This window comes from Pantherophis guttatus, chromosome 3 (genome assembly GCF_059756535.1).
Source record: "Pantherophis guttatus breed Tessera chromosome 3, ASM5975653v1, whole genome shotgun sequence".
NCBI lineage: Eukaryota > Metazoa > Chordata > Lepidosauria > Squamata > Colubridae > Pantherophis > Pantherophis guttatus.
Genome location: NC_142065.1, coordinates 112,082,598 through 112,100,608, shown reverse-complemented (window position 1 = coordinate 112,100,608; position 18,011 = coordinate 112,082,598). Strand labels below are relative to the sequence as shown.

Below are 18,011 nucleotides of genomic sequence, written 5' to 3'. Positions count from 1 at the left end.
CCAGTACTATTCAATATCTTCATAAATGACTTAGATGAGGGAATAGAAGGGGAACTCATCAACTTTGCAGATGATACTGAACTGAAAGGAATAGCCAACACCCCAGAACACAAGCTTAGGATCCAAAAAGTCTTAACAGATTTGAACAATGGGCCCTATCCAACAAAATGAAATTTAATGTAGAGAAAAGCAAGGTTTTATACTTGGGCAGGAAAAACCAAAGGTACAAGTACAGATTAGGCAAAACCTGTCTTAAAAACAGAAACTATGAGAGGGACCTTGGAGTAGACAATCTATGAGTAGACAGTTTATGACAGGGGTCTGCAACCTTAAACACTCAAATATCCATTTCCCACAGAAAAAAAAACCACTGGGAGCTACAAAACCTGGGTGGGCGTGGCCAACTCCATGTCACTCACTCCCACCCAGTCACATTACCCCCCCAGCCACGCCTACCCAGCAGGTCATTAGGGCAGAGAACCAGTTGTTAAAAAATAAAAAAACCACCACACTGGGAAACTCCTCTCTCTCTCTCCCCCTTCTGTATTTTCCCCTCTCTCTCCCCTCTCTCTGTATCTCTTTATGTCTCTCTCCCCCTCTCTATCTTGCCCCTCTCTCTGTATCTATCCCCCCCTCTTTATCTCTCTCTCTATGTATCTCTCTCTCCCTATCTTCCCCCCTCTCTGGCCGGCTTTGGTGTGGCTGGGGAGCGTGCGCATGAGTGGGAAGACCCTCCTCAAGTGAGTGGCCGGACTTGGCCAAAGTGCAGCAAAGGCACATAGGGTGGGCGGCTGTTGACTTGAGGAGGGTCTTCCCGCTCTTGCACACACTCCCAGCCCTGCCAGAGCTGACAAGAGAAGGAGGAGGGGGAGGAGGAGGGAAGCCTCCACTGCGGCTTGCGCTTGTTCCTCAGCCAGCCCGAATTTCCCAGATGTTGACAGGAAGAAAGAAAAGGAGTAGCAAAGAGCCCTAAGGAAAGCTCGCTGGGCTTTCCGAGAGAGTGAGACACAGAGAGAGAGGAGGGGGGTGGGAGACCAGCTGACGGATGAGCATCTTTGGTGAGGGTGCTCCGGCTTTCTCCAAGCCTGACCCCCAGGGTGGGTGTGCGAGGTTCAACAGGGCCAGCTCTCTTTTCCCACTGCTCTGAGCTTCTTAAAGTCCCGGCTGGGTGCTGCGGGCCCATCCCCCTCTCCGTTGTCCCCTCCTCCCGGATCCCATTCCCACTCCGCCAGCCCTCATTTTAGCGAGGCTGGTGTTGGTCACGGCCGGGTCAAGCCAGTTTCTCATGGCGGAGAGCAGGTTGCACGTCTCCCCAAGCAACCGAGGCATGCCCAGCACCAACAAGGGCCGGAAGAAGCTCCAGCAAGAGTGAGGTGCCAGAGAATCAGCCCCAGCTGCTTCTCCATCCCCCGCCATCACCCTTACCTTCTCAGGCCAGGTGAGGAATGATTGGGAGGGGAGGGCGAGGCCAGCCAGTGATGGGACAGGGAGCCGCAACAGAGGGCCCAAAGAGCTGCACGGCTCCGGAGCCACGGGTTGCCGACACTCAGTCACTTGAGTAGACAATCACTTAAATATGAGCCACCTGTCAGGTTTTTTCTGAATCTTGAGTCTGTCTTCCAAATTATTACCTATTTCTCCCATATTGGTATTGTCTGAAAATTTGATGAGTTCATCTTCTATCCCTACCTAAACTATTAAGGAAGATGTTGAATAGCACTGGGCCCAAGACAGAAGCTTTGAGGTATTAAACTGCATGTTTCCCTCCAAGTAGATGTAATTCCATTGAGGACTACATGCTGAGTGCAATTGGTCAGCTAGTTGCAAATCTATCTGGTGGTGGTATTGTCTATTTCACATTGTTCTATTTTACCAAGAAGTACGCTGTGGTCTACTTTGGCAAATGTCTTACTGCAGTCTAAGTAAACTATGTCCACAGCATTTCCCTGATCCACTAGTTAAGTCACTTAATCAAAGAAGACAATAAAGCTTGTCTGGCATAATCTGTTTTTGACAAACTTATGTGCCTTCTAGTAATTGTCTTGTTTGTTTCTAGGTGCTCACAAATATGCTGCTTGATTATCTTTTACAGGATTTTCCCAGCTATTGATGTCAGGCTGATTGGTCTGTATTTTCCTGGATCCACTTTTTTTTTTTTTTTGCTTTTTGTAAATTGGAAGCACATTGGCTCTTTTACAATCCTCTTTCCCCAGTGCTCCAGAAGCTTTGAAATAGTTTATTTAGTAGTTCTGAGATCATGTTTGCCAGTTCCTTAAGAACCCTAGTTTAGTCTGGCAAGATGCTGTCTTATTGTGTTTAAGCAAAAAAAAAAAAAAAGTGAACTTTGTCTGAACTGTTTCACATTATACTTGGGCTTAGCCTGATTTCAATTCTTGGGTATGTATAACGATATTGTAACAGACAGCATCTTGCCAGACTTCTTACTTCCCTGAGCCTAAAAGATATAAACTGGGAGATTCTAGGGAGTGGCTATCTGAACTCTCTGTTTCCTATCTATCTCCAGGCTGTGTTGCTTCTTGTCTCTCCCCCTACTGTTTTCTGGAATGTGCTCCCTCTGAATCTATGGAACCGAGGAATTTCCTAGGAATTGGACAGAGGCAGCCCTGACATTAGGAAAGATCTTTAATGGTAAACCCGGAGACAGCAGTCTATCGTGTGGACCAAGTATCCAATATCCAACTATGGGAGTGAGCTGGAAGAAACTGCAGCCATGGCCAACTCCCCCTGTAGATTATACCATGCTCGAGATGAGGCAGAATGGCGAGAGGAGCTGGACCTCAAGGAGAAGCCTATCAGGCTCAGATTGGCAAGGGACATGGGGCAGAGGGAAGACACCCCCCCCAAGGGAAGCCCGGAGGAGTCCATGCTGAATGAGGCTCTGTTCCTGATACAACAGGTTAGGGGGAGTCGAAGGGCCTGGGAAACTCTTGCATAGAGGGGTATCCAAGGTTCCTGTGTCACCCCAGGCCAGGCCATGGATGGAGCTACTATGGTGGGGGTCACACCCACTGACATGAACTGGCACCAATGCAAGCAATGCCACACCTGGCAGCATCTGCTGTGGAAGTCACTCCGTCTATGGGGACCACTCCTCAAAGGTACTGGGTCCCAAAGTTCCCATTCTTGAGGGTGAAGTATGGGGGAGACTCTGAGCAACTAGGGTTCTTCCTGGTGCAAGTTTGAAACTACATGCAGGAGTATGGGGCCGAACTAGGGACAGGAGAAGCCCAAATAAGATGGGTAACCATGGCTCTGGAGGGTGCAGACTGAGTGGATGGTCTCTCTCCACAATGATAATGTCCCCCAACTGCAAAACTATGACCATTTATGGCAGGTCTTTGCCAATGGTTTGAGGACCCACTGGCAGAGTGCAAGGCTCAGACCCAGATGAAGACCATTCCCCAAGGGCGATGGTTGACCACATACACCCAGGTGTTCTGAGAGTTGGCATGCCGGCTAGCCACATGGCCTGAAGACATCCACCTTGATTGCTTAACAGATGGCCTCAATGATATCTACCACCCCTGGGTCACCCACGTACCCTACGTCTCCCACACACACTACAACACTGGTATGTCACTGGAAGTGGAGATTGACCTCACCAGGGACCGATGCAGGGGGCTAGTGAATGGGGCAAGTCCTTCCCTCCCACACGTAAAAAATACCCAAGGACCACAAAACCCAAACCTAGACTGAGGTCCACAACATGCTTCAGATGTGAGAAGGAGGGGCACTGAGCTGTGGCATGCCAATCTAGCAAGCCCAACCTCAGTGCCAACAACTTCAGGGAACAAGGCAATGAAGCCAACACCAAAGATCCGGGAGACAATGCTAAAAGGAGTGGAGGTGGTAGAGTTCACTCATCCTGGATCTGAAGGGCTGGGAGCTCTGACCAACTCGAGTGAGACTGAAAGCAAAGCCAACGACCCCCTGGTAAGTCGACTTGTGGCCCCTGTAACCATTCCTATAGAACTAGTGGTGCCCTCCTCAGGGACCCAAGGGAAGATGTTGGCTTATTGGACTCGGGCTACACTAGGTATGTGGTTATTGAAGTCATTGAAAAGCTGGGACTGAGACTCAAATGGCTGAGAGTGCCCATAGTCATTTCCAGCTAGATGGGACTGTAGCTGGAGGGAGCCCAGCTCACTTTGTAACTGAAGCAGTAGAGATGAAAATGAGAAAGCATAAAGAGACCTCTGAGTGTCATAGTGGTGCCGGGGATGGAGAGGCCCCTCCTACTTGGACTGTCTTGGCTGCAGAAATGGAATTGGAGGAGAGGGCTTTTAAAGATTTGGCATAAAGTGGCCAAGAAAGAGGAAAAGATCCCAAAGCCTGAACAAAGGGAGCTGGAGACAGCAGCTTGGGAACACCAATAAGTGAGTGCAGAATCCTGAAGGAGTATTGGGATTTACGAGATGTGTTAGAGAGATATGCTCTGACGCACTCCCGCCCCATCACCCCACAGACTGCAGTATCTAAATCCTTCCCAGGGCTAAACTCCCGAAGCCTAAACTTTACTCGATGATGCCATGCAAGCTAGGAGAGCTTTGCATCTTCATAGACAAGAACTTCAAATATGGATTTATTCAACCAGCAAGGCCATGAGTGGCAGTCCTGGTATTGTTCTGGGAGAAGATGGGACTCTTTCTTTATGTGTGTGCATAGAAAATGTTTACCCACTGCTCCTGATAAAGGGCATGTTGGCGCATTTAGCCAAAGGAAAAATCTTCACTAAGCTAGACTTGTGGGAACCTTACTACTGGGTTCGGATCAAGGAAGATGATGGCCAGCACCACAGCGGAATGATGCGAGCTTCTGAGGCTCCGGGATGAGCACCAATGTTTCAGCTGTTTTGGGGGTCCACAGTGGACCATAGCCGTCCCGCAGGGATGGGGAAGAAGGGGAGCACAGGCTGGTGTGGACAGGGAAGTTGCAAATTCCCTGTAACGCTGGTGGAGAGCACTCAACTCTGCAGCTGGGAAGACAGCCATTGAGAGCTGTTACAAAGCTGGGGCAGCCACGCGTGAAGAGGAAGAAAGAAGAAAGCAAGGCACATTGTCTGGGTGAGAGTGAAAGTTTTGTCTTGGAAATAAGACTTCTATTTTTAGCATACTCGAGTTTTAAAAAGAGGTACAATTGAAAAAAAATGGCAGAGAGAAAGGGAAGGAAGTGGATATCCGGATACCTCTCCATTTCCGGGCTGGTGGTGAAAAGGCAGCGGCCATAAAATAAAAGAAACTTTTTTAAGAAGTATGAAATGATTTGGAAAGTAATGGGATAGCAGATTGGGTAGAGTGATTTTTGGTTGAAATACCGAGAACTTTGGGACTTTTAAAATTTAAAATTACAGTGGAAATATCTAAATCAGATCAAATACACTTAAGATCAGTGGAAGTGAATTACGGAGCTATACAGTGCCATCTAGTGGTGTGAAAAGTTTTTTTTCTTTTTTCTCTCTTTGTATGGATAAACAATGGTGTTAAAAAACAAAGAATGACCTTGAGTAAGGTTTATAAATGATGAAACAGAACGTTGAAGATAAACTGTCTTGTGATTTGTGGGGAGTAAAAGAAGAGAAGTGGAAAAGAAGGGGGGGGAAGGCTACCAGCCAAATAACAGATTAAAGACTGTTCTGTTTGACTGCAATTTTTTTTCCTTTTTATATACATTGCCTATTATCCTATTATTTTTTCATGCTATGTGGATCTAAGATTTTTGGATTTTTCTTTCTTCTAACATTGGAAACGTTGGATTTGTTATTCTTGCATTTTTTCCCTCTTTTTTATGACTTTGTATTTTTGTGTCTATATTTTTTTTCTGCTTTTATGGCATTTTTATTTTTGTCTCTTTCCAATTAGATTTTTCTTCGTTGGTTTTTAATGCCTTTCTTTTTTGGGGGCTTGGTAAATTTTTTTTTCATTTTTGTTGTTTTGTGGGGGGGGTTGTTTCTTATCGTGGTTTTTTCTTTTCCCCCCCTTTCACGTGGAATATCTTTGTTTGGTTTCTGCAACTATTGTTGCAGAACCTGAAGATTTGTGGTGGTCAAGACAGCAAATGTGGATTATAATTAATTGTGATATTTGGATTACAAATTGTGTGGTTCAAAAGTAAAGACCAAGATGAAGAAATTAACATCACATCTATCATCACCATCAATAACAGCATCGAGTGCCGTATCACAAAAACCAGCAGATATCGCAATACAGCAAGAGAAAACTAATATAGAATTAAAAATATATTTCAGGCAATGCATGAAGACCTTAAAGAATGAATAAACGAAGTGGAAGAAGAAGTAAAAGAGGTGAAAAAAATGATGGGAAAAAATGAATGGTTGACAGCAGTGGAAAGAAAAAGGTGGAGGAGATGGACTTACAATTACAGACAAAAATCAGGAAAAGACAATTATACAGTTGGAAATGGATAAGGCTGATTTTTATCTAAGATCCCAAAATATAGAGGAAGAAAAAGGAGAGAATCTACCAGAAAAAATTGCTGAAGTCATGAAAGAGAGTGCAGAAAAGATAATAAATGAGATAGATGAAATCTACAGAGTGCATACAAGATATGTAATGAGAAATAATTTACCCAGAGAAATACATGTCAGATTCACCCAAAAAACGGTGAGAACAGAGATTTTGCAGCTTATGAGGAACACAACGATAAAATATAAAGATAGAGAGATAGTGGCATTGAAACAAGTTCCAAGAAGGGTGAGAGACTTAAGAAAAGAATTCCAATTCTTGACGAATTAGTTGGTACCAGAAGGAATTTTGGTGAACCTACAAGAACAAAGACACAGATTGGATCCAGTAGAAAAGGCAGAACTATTTTATCAGCAATACATAGAACATAAAGAAGAAGAAAGATTGAGAGAAAAAGGAGGGGCAAGCTGCCAAGAAAAGAAAAAAGAACAATTAAAAGAGACAACCAAGGAACAAGAGGAAAGAGCATTAAGAGAGGGAGCAAGAGTAAAAGAGGCAAGAGAACAAAGAGAAATAAGAACGATTAGATCTATCAAACAAACAAGTAAAAATGGAAGAAGTAAAAGTAATATCAGTAAATATAAATGGACTAAACTCAGCAATAAAAAGAAGAATATTTAATAAAATAGAAAAATTAAAATTAGAGATTATATGACTACAAGAAGTTCATATTAGGAAACAGCATAAATATTTATTGGCGCAAACAAAATTGGGAACATTATATACAACACTCGCTAGTCAAAGTAAAAGAGGGGTAGCGCTATACATTAAAAAAACAATCCAATCTAAACAAATTTTTGAAGATGAGGAAGGAAGGATATTAATAGTTGAAATAAATATGAATAAAAAAAAATGTTGTTAGTGGCAATATAAGCCCCGAATGACAATCAAGAAGAATACTATGTGAAGTTGCATAAAAAAATAATAGAATATGAATATGAAGAGATATGTATATTAGGGGATTTTTAAATCCACAAAACTGAATTAGAAGTTAAGACAGACACTTCCAAAAACTTTTTTCACAATAGACTTAAGTATACAAGATGCTTGGAGACGAAATTACCCAAAAGAAAAGCAATACACATATTATTCAAATAGACATTTGTCGTGATCAAGAATAGACATGATGTGGATGTCAAAAGAATTAATAGCTAAAATACAAAAGATTAATATTGAAACTAATGTATGGGCAGACCACAATCTATAAAATTTTTGCATCAATTATGGCTGAAAGATTAATGAAACTTTTAAATGAGTTTATACATTTGGACCAAAATGTTTTTTTTACCAAAAAGGCAAATTAGAGACAATATGCAAATTATATTAAATACATTAGAGTATTATGAAACACACTCAGAGAAGCAAATAGTGTTGCTGTTTTTAGATGCACAGAAGGCACTTGACAATGTGAATTGGCAATTTATGATAACACAGTTAAAAACGATGGACTTTGGGGATAGATTTATAAGTATGATCATAACTATATATAAAGATCAATCGGCAAAGGTGATGGTCAATGGTGAAATGACAAGAAAAGTAGATATTAGAAAAGGAACAAGGCAAGGATACCCTCTATCTCTATTATTATTTATATTGACATTAGAAGCTTTAAATAGAAAAGTGAGACAGGAAAAGGATATAAAATGAATGAAAATTTAAAAAGAATATAAATTGCAAGCATTTGCAGATGATTTGGTGTTTATTATGGAGGATCCAATAGAGACAGTACCAAAACTGCTGGAACGAAGAATATGGAAAAGTAGCAAGATTGAAAATGAATAAGGACAAGACAAGAATGTTAGTTGAAAATATGAGAGAAAATAAAAAAAGGGAGATAATGGAGAAACTGGACATTCAAATTGTGAAGAAAGTTAAATACCTGGGCATTCATCTGACTTCAAGATGTGCAACTCTCAAGGAAGATAATTATTATAAACTAAAAAAAAATTGAGATAGATTTGGAGAAATGGAGAAATCAGTATCTATAATTAATGGGAAGAGTAGCATTAATAAAGATGAACATATTACCAAAACTGTTATTTCTATTTCAAACTATACCAATAAAATTGGAGAAAAATTACTTTGAAGATTTGAAGAGAATAACATGGAAATATGTGTGGCAAGGAAAAAGAGCAAGAATCAACATAAAAATGCTGCAAGATGCAAGATCTAGAGATCTAGAGGTGGACTACCAAACTGGAAATTGTATTACCAAGCGGCAGCATTAACATGGATTAAAGAATGGATTCTATTGAGGAATATAATACTATTGATGCTGGAGGGACATGATTTACAACTAGGTTGGCATGCTTTCCTATGGTATGGGAAACAAAGGATACACGGATATTTCCAGAGACATTATGTAAGAAATGGTTGATTATCAGTGTGGGAAAGAGTGAAAGAAAAACATTATTTGAAAATACCAATGTGGTTTTCCACAATAGAAGCTTTGACATATCCAAATATTGTTAATATGGGGAATATTGTTAGATACAAGGATATTTTAACAGAACGGGGAGAACTAAAACAAAGGCAAGAATTAGAGAGTCAAGGGATTGAGAGAGATTGGTATACAAGATTGCAAATACAATCAAGGTTTGAAGCAGATCGTAGACAATATGGTTTTAACTTGGGGAAATCAGAATTGGATGAGATATTGATTGAAACAGATGAAAAAATGATTAAGAAATTATATAATTATTTATTGTGGATTAGATTAGAAGATGAAGAAGTAAAAGAAACAATGATAGCATGGGCAAAATTTTTTGGATATACTATTGAACTAGAGAAATGGCAACAGTTATGGGAAAGAAATGATAAATTAACAATGACAACAGCTTATAAAGAAAACCTGTATAAGATGTTTTATAGATGGCATATGCCACCAGAAAGATTAACTAAGATGTTTAAAGATAAATCAGCCAAATGTTGGAAATGTCATCAATTGCTGGGATCGTATTATCATATGTGGTGGTTGTGCAAAGAAGCAAAGTACTATTGGGTTAAAATGATTAGAGGGAATGCTGCAGCAACATATAGAATTAAGACCAGAGATATTTCTATTGGGAATATTACCAGAGAAATAGAGTAAAGAAGATACATATTTATATATATAACTTTTATTTGCGGTCACAGACCAAAATACAAATATAATTGCAAAAGAACGTGGGGAAAGTAACATCATAAACAGTTGGCTACCAGAAGCCTTGGCTGAGAGGAATTACAGTGTTCTCCTCTAATAGTTACAGCTGTTAAAAAAAATTTAGAAACCTGAAAAGTAATATGTGAGGAGCCATCCCCTAAACAATATAAGGTCAAATCACTAGCATTGGATCCAGAGAGTTCTGTTTCTAGGAGAGACAGTAATTTAGTCCTGCCTGCATTATACATAGGGCAGTATAAAAGAACATGCTCCACAGTTTCAACTTCAGCTCTATCACAGGGGCATAACCGCTCACTTATCAGGAGCCTCTTAAATCATCCGTCCAGCAATGCTGAGGGCAAGACGTTGAAACGAGCAAGGGAGAAGACTCTTCTATACTTAGGGATGGTTAAAGTATAAAAATATGAGGCCATCCTCAGTCCATAATTGTTAAATTGGCTGAAGATCAGAGGGGAGCAGGTTTTGTTAGCACTAGCTCTTAGATATTGCAAGTCTATGTCCACAAGCCGTCGGACTACCCTAGATTGGGGCGTCCTTAAGACCATAGTCTCCCAAGGATCCCCCGAAAAGCCTAGCAGGTGGAGTTTCTTCGTCAGCTCCCTCTCCCATCGAGAAGTATAGGAGTCAGCTAACACCAGGGAGAGGTAGCTACCAGGGACTGTCAAAAAGAGCGCCCTAAACCACCATTTAAAGGTGTTAATCCACGCCATGCATTCGACTGATCAAATGCCCAATTCCAGGTACATCGGAGCAAAGCCAACACAGGGAGCGAGACCCAAAAGTTTCCTAAAAAAAACAGCCTGAGTTCTTTCAATACACTCCTTGAAGCCCCATATCCATATAGGAATTCCGTAAAGTGTTTGGGCCAAAGTTTTGGCTTTGTAAATACGCAGAGCAGAAGGAATAAACTGGCCTCCTTGGGTATAGAAAAATCTTAGAAACTGCTGATGGCTACAGGAGGCTGAATTCAGCACCTGAGTTCGATGTCTAGTCCAAGCACCGGTGTTCTGAAAATGGATACCTAAATACTTAAAATGGAAAACCTGCTTAACAGCGTTACCCTTAATAGCCCAGTTGTATAGCTTCCAGGCTCTAGAGAACACCAATACTTTTGATTTGTCATAATTAATGGACAACTGGTTCTCAGTGCAGTAGGACCCAAATGCAGAAAGTAGCTTTTTCAGTCCAAGCCTTGACAGTGATCGGAGGACCGCATCGTCAGCATAAAGGAGAAGCGGGATCTTCGTAGTTGACAATTTTGGGGCGTAGGACTCAATACGTCCAATGTAAGAGGCCAAGTCAGATAAGAATAAGTTAAACAGAAGAGGAGCCAGGACAAAGCCCTGCCTTACTCCGCTCTTTATCGGGATAGGATTTGAGAGTTCTCCCTGCAAACCGCACCTGACCTGACTAAAAGTCTGATTATATAGGGATCTAATTAAAAACAGAAGACATCTATCAATGGAACTTTTGAGCAATTTTGACCACAATAATTCCCTTGGGATTGAATCAAATGCTGCCTTTAGATCAATAAAAGCAGTAAAAAGTTTACCACCTGGTATGGTGGTGCATTTATCAACCAAGTGCGCTAGGACAAAGCAGTGGTCCAATGTGGCACAGCCCACTTTAAACCCAATCTGTTCAGCACCAATGATGGTGAATTCCTCGATCCAGGTGAGGAGTCTGCGTTGGAGATATTTAGCATACAATTTTCCAATGGTGGAGAGCAGACTTATAGGACGATAATCGGCTGAGTTGTTCCTATTTCCTCGTTTAAAAACAAGAACAATAATTGCTAGACTCCAGGAGGTAGGGATCCTGCCAGAGGTATTGATATGGGTGAAGAGTGTTGCTAAAAGAGGAATCCACCACTTGGGATTAGATTTTAGCAAATCAGGGGGTATAGCATCAGGGCCAGGGGCTTTGCCTAACTTGAGTTCAGAGATAAGCTCATTAATCTCAGCGTGAGTCATGGGATGCCAGTCCGGAATTGCAGGGGGCACTTGTGGTCCAAGTCTGGTCATGACTACTGAAGCCTGGAAGATTGACCCAAAGTGGTTTTCCCAGTCTCTGTTGGCGTTACAACAGAGAGGGAGTTCTTGATGACCAGACAACGAACTGGCAACAATTTGCCAAAATAGTCGAGTGTTCTTCTGCTGGATGGAGAGGAGAAGTAAATCCCACTTCTCATTTTCTTTAGCCCTCTTTTTCTTAACAATTAATCCTTTATACTCCTGCTTCAGGTGATAATAGTCCTCAGGTGGGCATTTATCCCCTCGATTACAATAAAGCAGGTAAACCTGACTAATCTTGTTCCTAAGCAGCAGACATTCTTCATCAAACCAGGGATTGCTTCTTGGATGAAATGGGCCACTTGGCCTATGGTCAGCTCCTAACTCCCTTTGGACACTATTAATTAGTGATTCGAAGGACGAGATTGCCTCTGAGTCACTGCATGTTAGGGCCTGATTGTATAGGCTAAGACATTCCGAAGATGACAAAAGAGAGTGGAACTTTCTTTCAGTCTTGGAAAACCATTTGATCCTCCTTGCATACGAGGCCACATAGGGATCCAGTATTTGGGGCAGATGTATATTTGAAAAGAGCCCAATGATTGTAACCAGGGGGTAGTGGTCGCTCTCCGGGAGGCAGTCCACAAAAAAGACATGGACTGCCTGTCTTAGTAGCTGGGAAACCAGCACAAAATCGATAACACTACTCCCCCATGAGGAACTGAAAGTAAATTCACCCGCTAGATCGCCTGGGGTACTGCCATTAAGGATTATCTTATTATGTTGGGATCCTAAAAGGGCTAGCTGAACACTGGCAAAATTTGTTAATTCTTAGAATGCCTGGCTGAAATCTGGTGTCCTATGGCCTGGCAGATTTCTTGGGAGTAGAGTGCCTCAATCGATTGGGGAACTTGGCCTCTTAATCGGGCATTAAAATCACCCCCTATAAAGATGTGTAGCGCTGGAAATTTGGTTTCAATACAAGTAATATAACTCTCCAGTTCGCCCCATTGAGCCTTAGTGTCGGCTTGCCTCACCATCGGGGGAAAATAGATGTTGAACACTAACATTTTGCTGCGACCTCTCTTAATTAGGAGCGCCATAGCTAAGGAGCCACAGAGGGGCAGCTCCACTGTCTCCACTTTTAAAGAGGTAGAGACCAAGCAAGCTAAGCCATCCTTAGGTCTTCCCATCGTAGATTGTTTGGTAGCAGCCAAAGAAATGGCCATAAATCCTGTAAGGGATATCTTATCACATGCCCAGGTCTCCTGAAGCAGGACCACATTGAATGACTGAATATAGTTGATAAATTCTGTGGTGCTGCACCTTCTCCCCCAACCTGCTATGTTCCACGAGAGGCATTTAAATGTGCAAGGGGGGAATGCCAGGTTTGCTAGTCATTCTGTATAATTAATTTTTTCCAGAGAGCCCTTCAGATCCGAAAAGATACACCCGTTATTAGATGGGAGTGTCACCCTCTTGGGAGACAAAGGCAGGGAAGAGGGGAAGGGAGGCGAGCCTTGTTCATGAGGCTGTAGGGATCTGAACGCAGTCCAGTTTGGGCTTGTAACATTAGTTGGTTGCTTACCTGGCAGGCATTCAGTGACATCAGCAGACGGGGTTACAAATTGGACATTCTGGAGAAAGGGCTGAGGGAACTGCCTCTGGTAAATCGGTGTGACTCCCTGAAGTCCAAGGAGATCCTTATCAGGTAGTGAAAGACTCCAAAGCCTGGATTTAACTGCAGTCAGACGCTTTATAATTTGGGCCCTTTCTGATTGTGGGAGTGCACGAAAGGAGTTGAAAAGCTGTATCTCCTCCAGATTCCAGAAATTGTCTAGAGATGAATCGATTTCATGGATGGATGGAATTCCAGTGGCACTGGCCTTTTTCACTAAGGAGCCCTGGAAGCTCTGGGCTGGAGTCGCTTCCTTTGGAGCCATTTCTTCCCAGCTGATCAAATCATGGCAAACTTCCTGATGAGATGTGCCTCGCTGAGGGGGGTTGGTTTGACCGGTTGTAGGAAGAACAGCCAAGGTACCATCTAAGAGGATGCCATCAGGAGGTCTTACAGAAATGGATGAGTATTTAGTAGATGGACTAGTATCGGGGATGGCATTCAAAACAGGCACATTAATAGGTGCTGCTAAGGGTCTTTTTGGGGTTATAAATCTCCTGACGCTCACAGGTTGTCGATTTCTTAAAAGTGGCTTAATTGACATATCTTTGAAGACTCTACTTGGCAAGATGCCATAAGCTCTTAGCAGAGATCTTCTCCTGAAGAATAGTTTAGGGGTGTTGGGGTTGTCAAAATTGAGTAACACTCTGGTACAATATACAGGGAAAGGTAAAAGTTCAACCTCCTTCAAATCATCAACAGTCAACCCCAGTAACTGTAGTATATGGCCCCTTGCCAGCTGTATTGAACCCCATTGAGGCAAATTGCCATTAATGGGATTAATATTAAGGGCCACCTGTTTTGGCTGTAAAACCAAGTGACTGCCCGCGTCCAGAGGTGTGGAATTCGACCCACTGGCAGGGGCACACTGACCAGTACTTTCACTGGGGCCCAACAGAAAGGGCCCTGTCACTGCATCAGGCTGCCGAGCAGTCAATCCAGGGCAACCACCGGTAACCCAGGAAACTAGGCAGTCTAAGGTACTTATTATTTTATCAAGCTGTGTCTGTATGCTCACTGTTGTTTCTGCAACCAAGAAACATTGCTGGGCCAAAAGTTCAATAAGGGTAGGCTCATTTAAAGGTTGAGCAGGGACCATAGTTTTTGGAGAGCCTTTGTTCTCAACTCGGGGGACGACAATCTCAGCCAACGGAGGATCACGATGACCAGCAGCAGTCAGATAAAAGGGAGCTAAAGTTTCCAAACAGGGAGGTCGAGTTAAAACAAAGTCCTCAATCTTGTATTGCTTCAGAGAAGGTTGGGGAGCCAGGTCAGTAAAGGATCTGGTCCTTTTCCTTGACTTCATTATGTTAAATAACGCAACAGAGGGGGAGCTGTATAGTATAACAAAAAGTCTAGTTTCTGAGGTAAGTCCAGAATCCAGAGGGAGAGGAGTCGAGAGGAAACAAACAAACCCTGATGCAAATAATAACAGAACTCCTCACAAGTAAGGCAAGGATCCTACCCTCCCAGCAGAGTAGGGAGCAGGGAGTAAGTAAAAATGATAAAATAAATAGAGTAATAAAAATGGTAGATAAAAATAGAGTAAAAGCTAGGCAATACTAGGCCTCCAGGCTAGAGCAGTAAAGCCTACATAACAGCAACAAAGGAGCAGCAGCAAAGCACTCCCAAAACTGAGGCCCCATCGGAGGCTCCTTATTTTTTTCAAAGATACATATTTGATTATTCATATAATAACAGCAGCCAGAATTGTATTTCCACAGAATTGGAAAGCAGATAAAATCCCATTGGAAGGAGAAATTATAAAGAAAATTTTAGAATGTCCAGAAATGAACAGACAAACACTGAGATTAAAAGATAGAGAGGAGTATTTCAGGACATGGGGAAAATTTTATGATTGGTTAGAAAAGAAACATGAATAAAGGTATGGAGATAAAATAGATAGGGGAAAGATGAAAAAGATAAAAAATAATTAGAAGAATAGAAACCCAGACGATGCCTAGGTAAAGGGAAAAGGGGGAAGGGGGGGAAAGGGAAAAAGTGAGATTATTATAAAAGTGTACACAAATGATGAAACAGATGTAATTACTAAACAAATAAGAAACTGAAATGAAGATGGATGCAAATAGATAATCGGGGCTGCTCGAATACCATTCTAGATTGAATTGAAAAGAGAAACAACAAGAGAGAGGGAAAGGAGTAGACAGACAGAGGAAGGAAGAAAAGAGGAAAGGAGAGGGAGAGCTAGAAGAGAGGGAAAAGGAGAGGAAGAAAAGGAAGGGGAAAGAGGAGTAGGAGAGAGGGTTAGAAAGGGAGGAAGAAGAGAGGAGTGGGGGAGGGAAGGGGAAGTAGGAAAGAAAAGGAGAGGAAGAACAAAGAAAGTAGGAAGAGATGGAGGAAGGAAGAGAAGGGGAGGAGAAGAGGAAAGGTTGTGGTAAAATAAAGGAGGGTAAATGGTAAAAGAGCAGCCCCGAACAATTAAAAATGAAAGTTAAAAGATAAGGTGAATGGAAAATGATGGAAAGATTGTACACTCAAATATGCTTATGAGAAATAAAATAAAAAACTTTATTTTAAGAGGAGGGTGATAAATGGAAAACTGCATTTAATTGCTCTCTGGGATGTTTCCAATTCCGGGTGCTCCTTTTCGGTCTACAGGGGGCCCCTGCGGTGTTCATGCAACTGATCAATGAGGTGCTGCATGATTATTTGTACAAGGGAGTGTTGGTGCTTTTGGGTGACATTTTAATATACACTGAAACGAGGGAGGGAGGAACATGTGAAATTGGTTCAGGCAGTCCTTAAAAGACTCCGAGCTGCTGAACTGCAACGCAAAGCTGCATGCAAAGGCCAGCTGTCCAATTTGTCCAGCGGAGAAGAGATCACTGGGGAAGCTCACAGGGCTTTTACAGACTGTGGCCAGCCTCTAGGCACCGTGGAAAGAAATATATATGGACTTCATTGTGGAATTACTTGAAGGGGGGGGACACTTATTTGGGTTGTTACTGATGTTTTTTTGAAACAGGTGCACTTTGTTCTCTGCCCCAAGATTCCTTCCGGAAAGATGCTAGCTGAACTTTTCATACAACATGTGCATAGGTTGCACAATGCGCCTGCGTGCATTATTTCAGATAGAGGAGTACAATTTATATCACAGTTTTGGTGGAAATTTTTGAAGTTGTTGGGAACGGCCCAGGGCTTAAGCTTCTCCCATCACCCCCAACTAATGAGGCATGTGAGAGGACCAACTTTTTCCTTGTAGAGGTAGCATATAACAATTCTGTGCATAGTAGCACAGGATTCACCCCATTTAAGGTGGTCTCCAGTCAGGACTTTGTAGCTATGCCAGAGGTGCCTCAAGAGAAACCACACTTACCTTCCTTAGCAGAGTGGATAGCACAATTGCAGAACACTTGGCCAATAGCCCGTAAGGCACTGGAGAAGGCATGTCAGGCACATAAGAAACAAGCTGACAAAAAATATGTGAAGCTAAAAGGTTTTAAAGTAGGTGATAGTTTACCTTTCCAAGAAGTACTTACAGTCCACCCAACAATCAAAGAAACTGGGTCCTAAATATGTGGGGGCATTCCCAATTGTTAAAGTAATTAACCCAGTTGTCAGATCCGTGAATCTGCCATTTCTCCAGGGGAAAGAGGGGGACCCTTGCATTTATTATTGCATTCATACTTTATGGCTTTCTCCCTGATATATCCTGTATCCTGCAATTTACTGATTTATACCTTCTAACCTGGCACCTAAGCGGCCTGGCATTTTTTCGCCTTTTGGAGAATGTAAGGAGAGGGAGGGCCATGTGGATTTAATCGCTTGAGAGCCAGCGGAAGGATGACCCTGAGAAAGTTCCCTTATCACTTTCTCAGAACAGCCAGCACAGTAACATCTTTGCACCTGTGGATTGGCTGAATCCACATCAGACTGTTGGGAGGGGTTTCTAAATTCTTTATTCTAACTGCATGGCCTGAGGGCATTCAGAGCCTGCTTTCTTTTCACCCTGCTACCACCTCTATTCAATAAAAGGTTCTTTTTGAAATGCCAAGTTTCAAGAGTCTTTACTTTCTTGAATAAGGGGGACAGGCCGGGCCTTACACCAGTCACTGTACAACTGGAGTTGCCTAAGAATCTTAAATGTATTCGCCCTGTGTTTCACTGCAGTTTATTGAAACCTGAAAACTGTGTCTTCCCTCCGCCCAGCAGTTGACACCTCTCCTGTGGCCACTCTAATCAAAGGAAAGCAACATTTTGAAATTAGAGAAATTCTGGATTCCAGGAAACATAGAGGGAAGGGGTCCAATACCTCATTGCCTGGAAACATTTTCCCCATGCACAGTCCGAATGGGTGGATGCTAAACATGTCCAGGCACCCAAACTCCTCCAGATCTTTCATAAAAAAATACCCCAACAGACCCTGAATGAATCACTGTTCTTGTTGAAATGGGTTGTTTGTTTTACTTGTATAAATTTTATATGTATATTTATACTGTATATATAAAGCCTCTGAATGTCAGCCAGCCTGCTTCTTGCTGCCATGGAAATGGGGGGAGGGGTCAGTGGAGAATTTTACGTTGAAGCTTTGCAACTACAGTCTGGGTTTTGCTTATCTCTCCAAGATCGTTTCTTCTTGCTTTGGTATGCTGCAGCCAGAGACTATGCACTTGAATCAAAGACTTTCTCAAAGC

At 42.3% G+C, this 18,011-nt stretch overlaps 1 protein-coding gene across 9 annotated transcripts in view; it reads right to left on the bottom strand.

Annotated features, from left to right (window-relative positions):
- Positions 1-18,011, bottom strand: part of CRIP2 (cysteine rich protein 2) — a 189,877-nt gene that overhangs the window by 37,722 nt on the left and 134,144 nt on the right. The gene's annotated exons all lie outside the window — the stretch shown is intronic.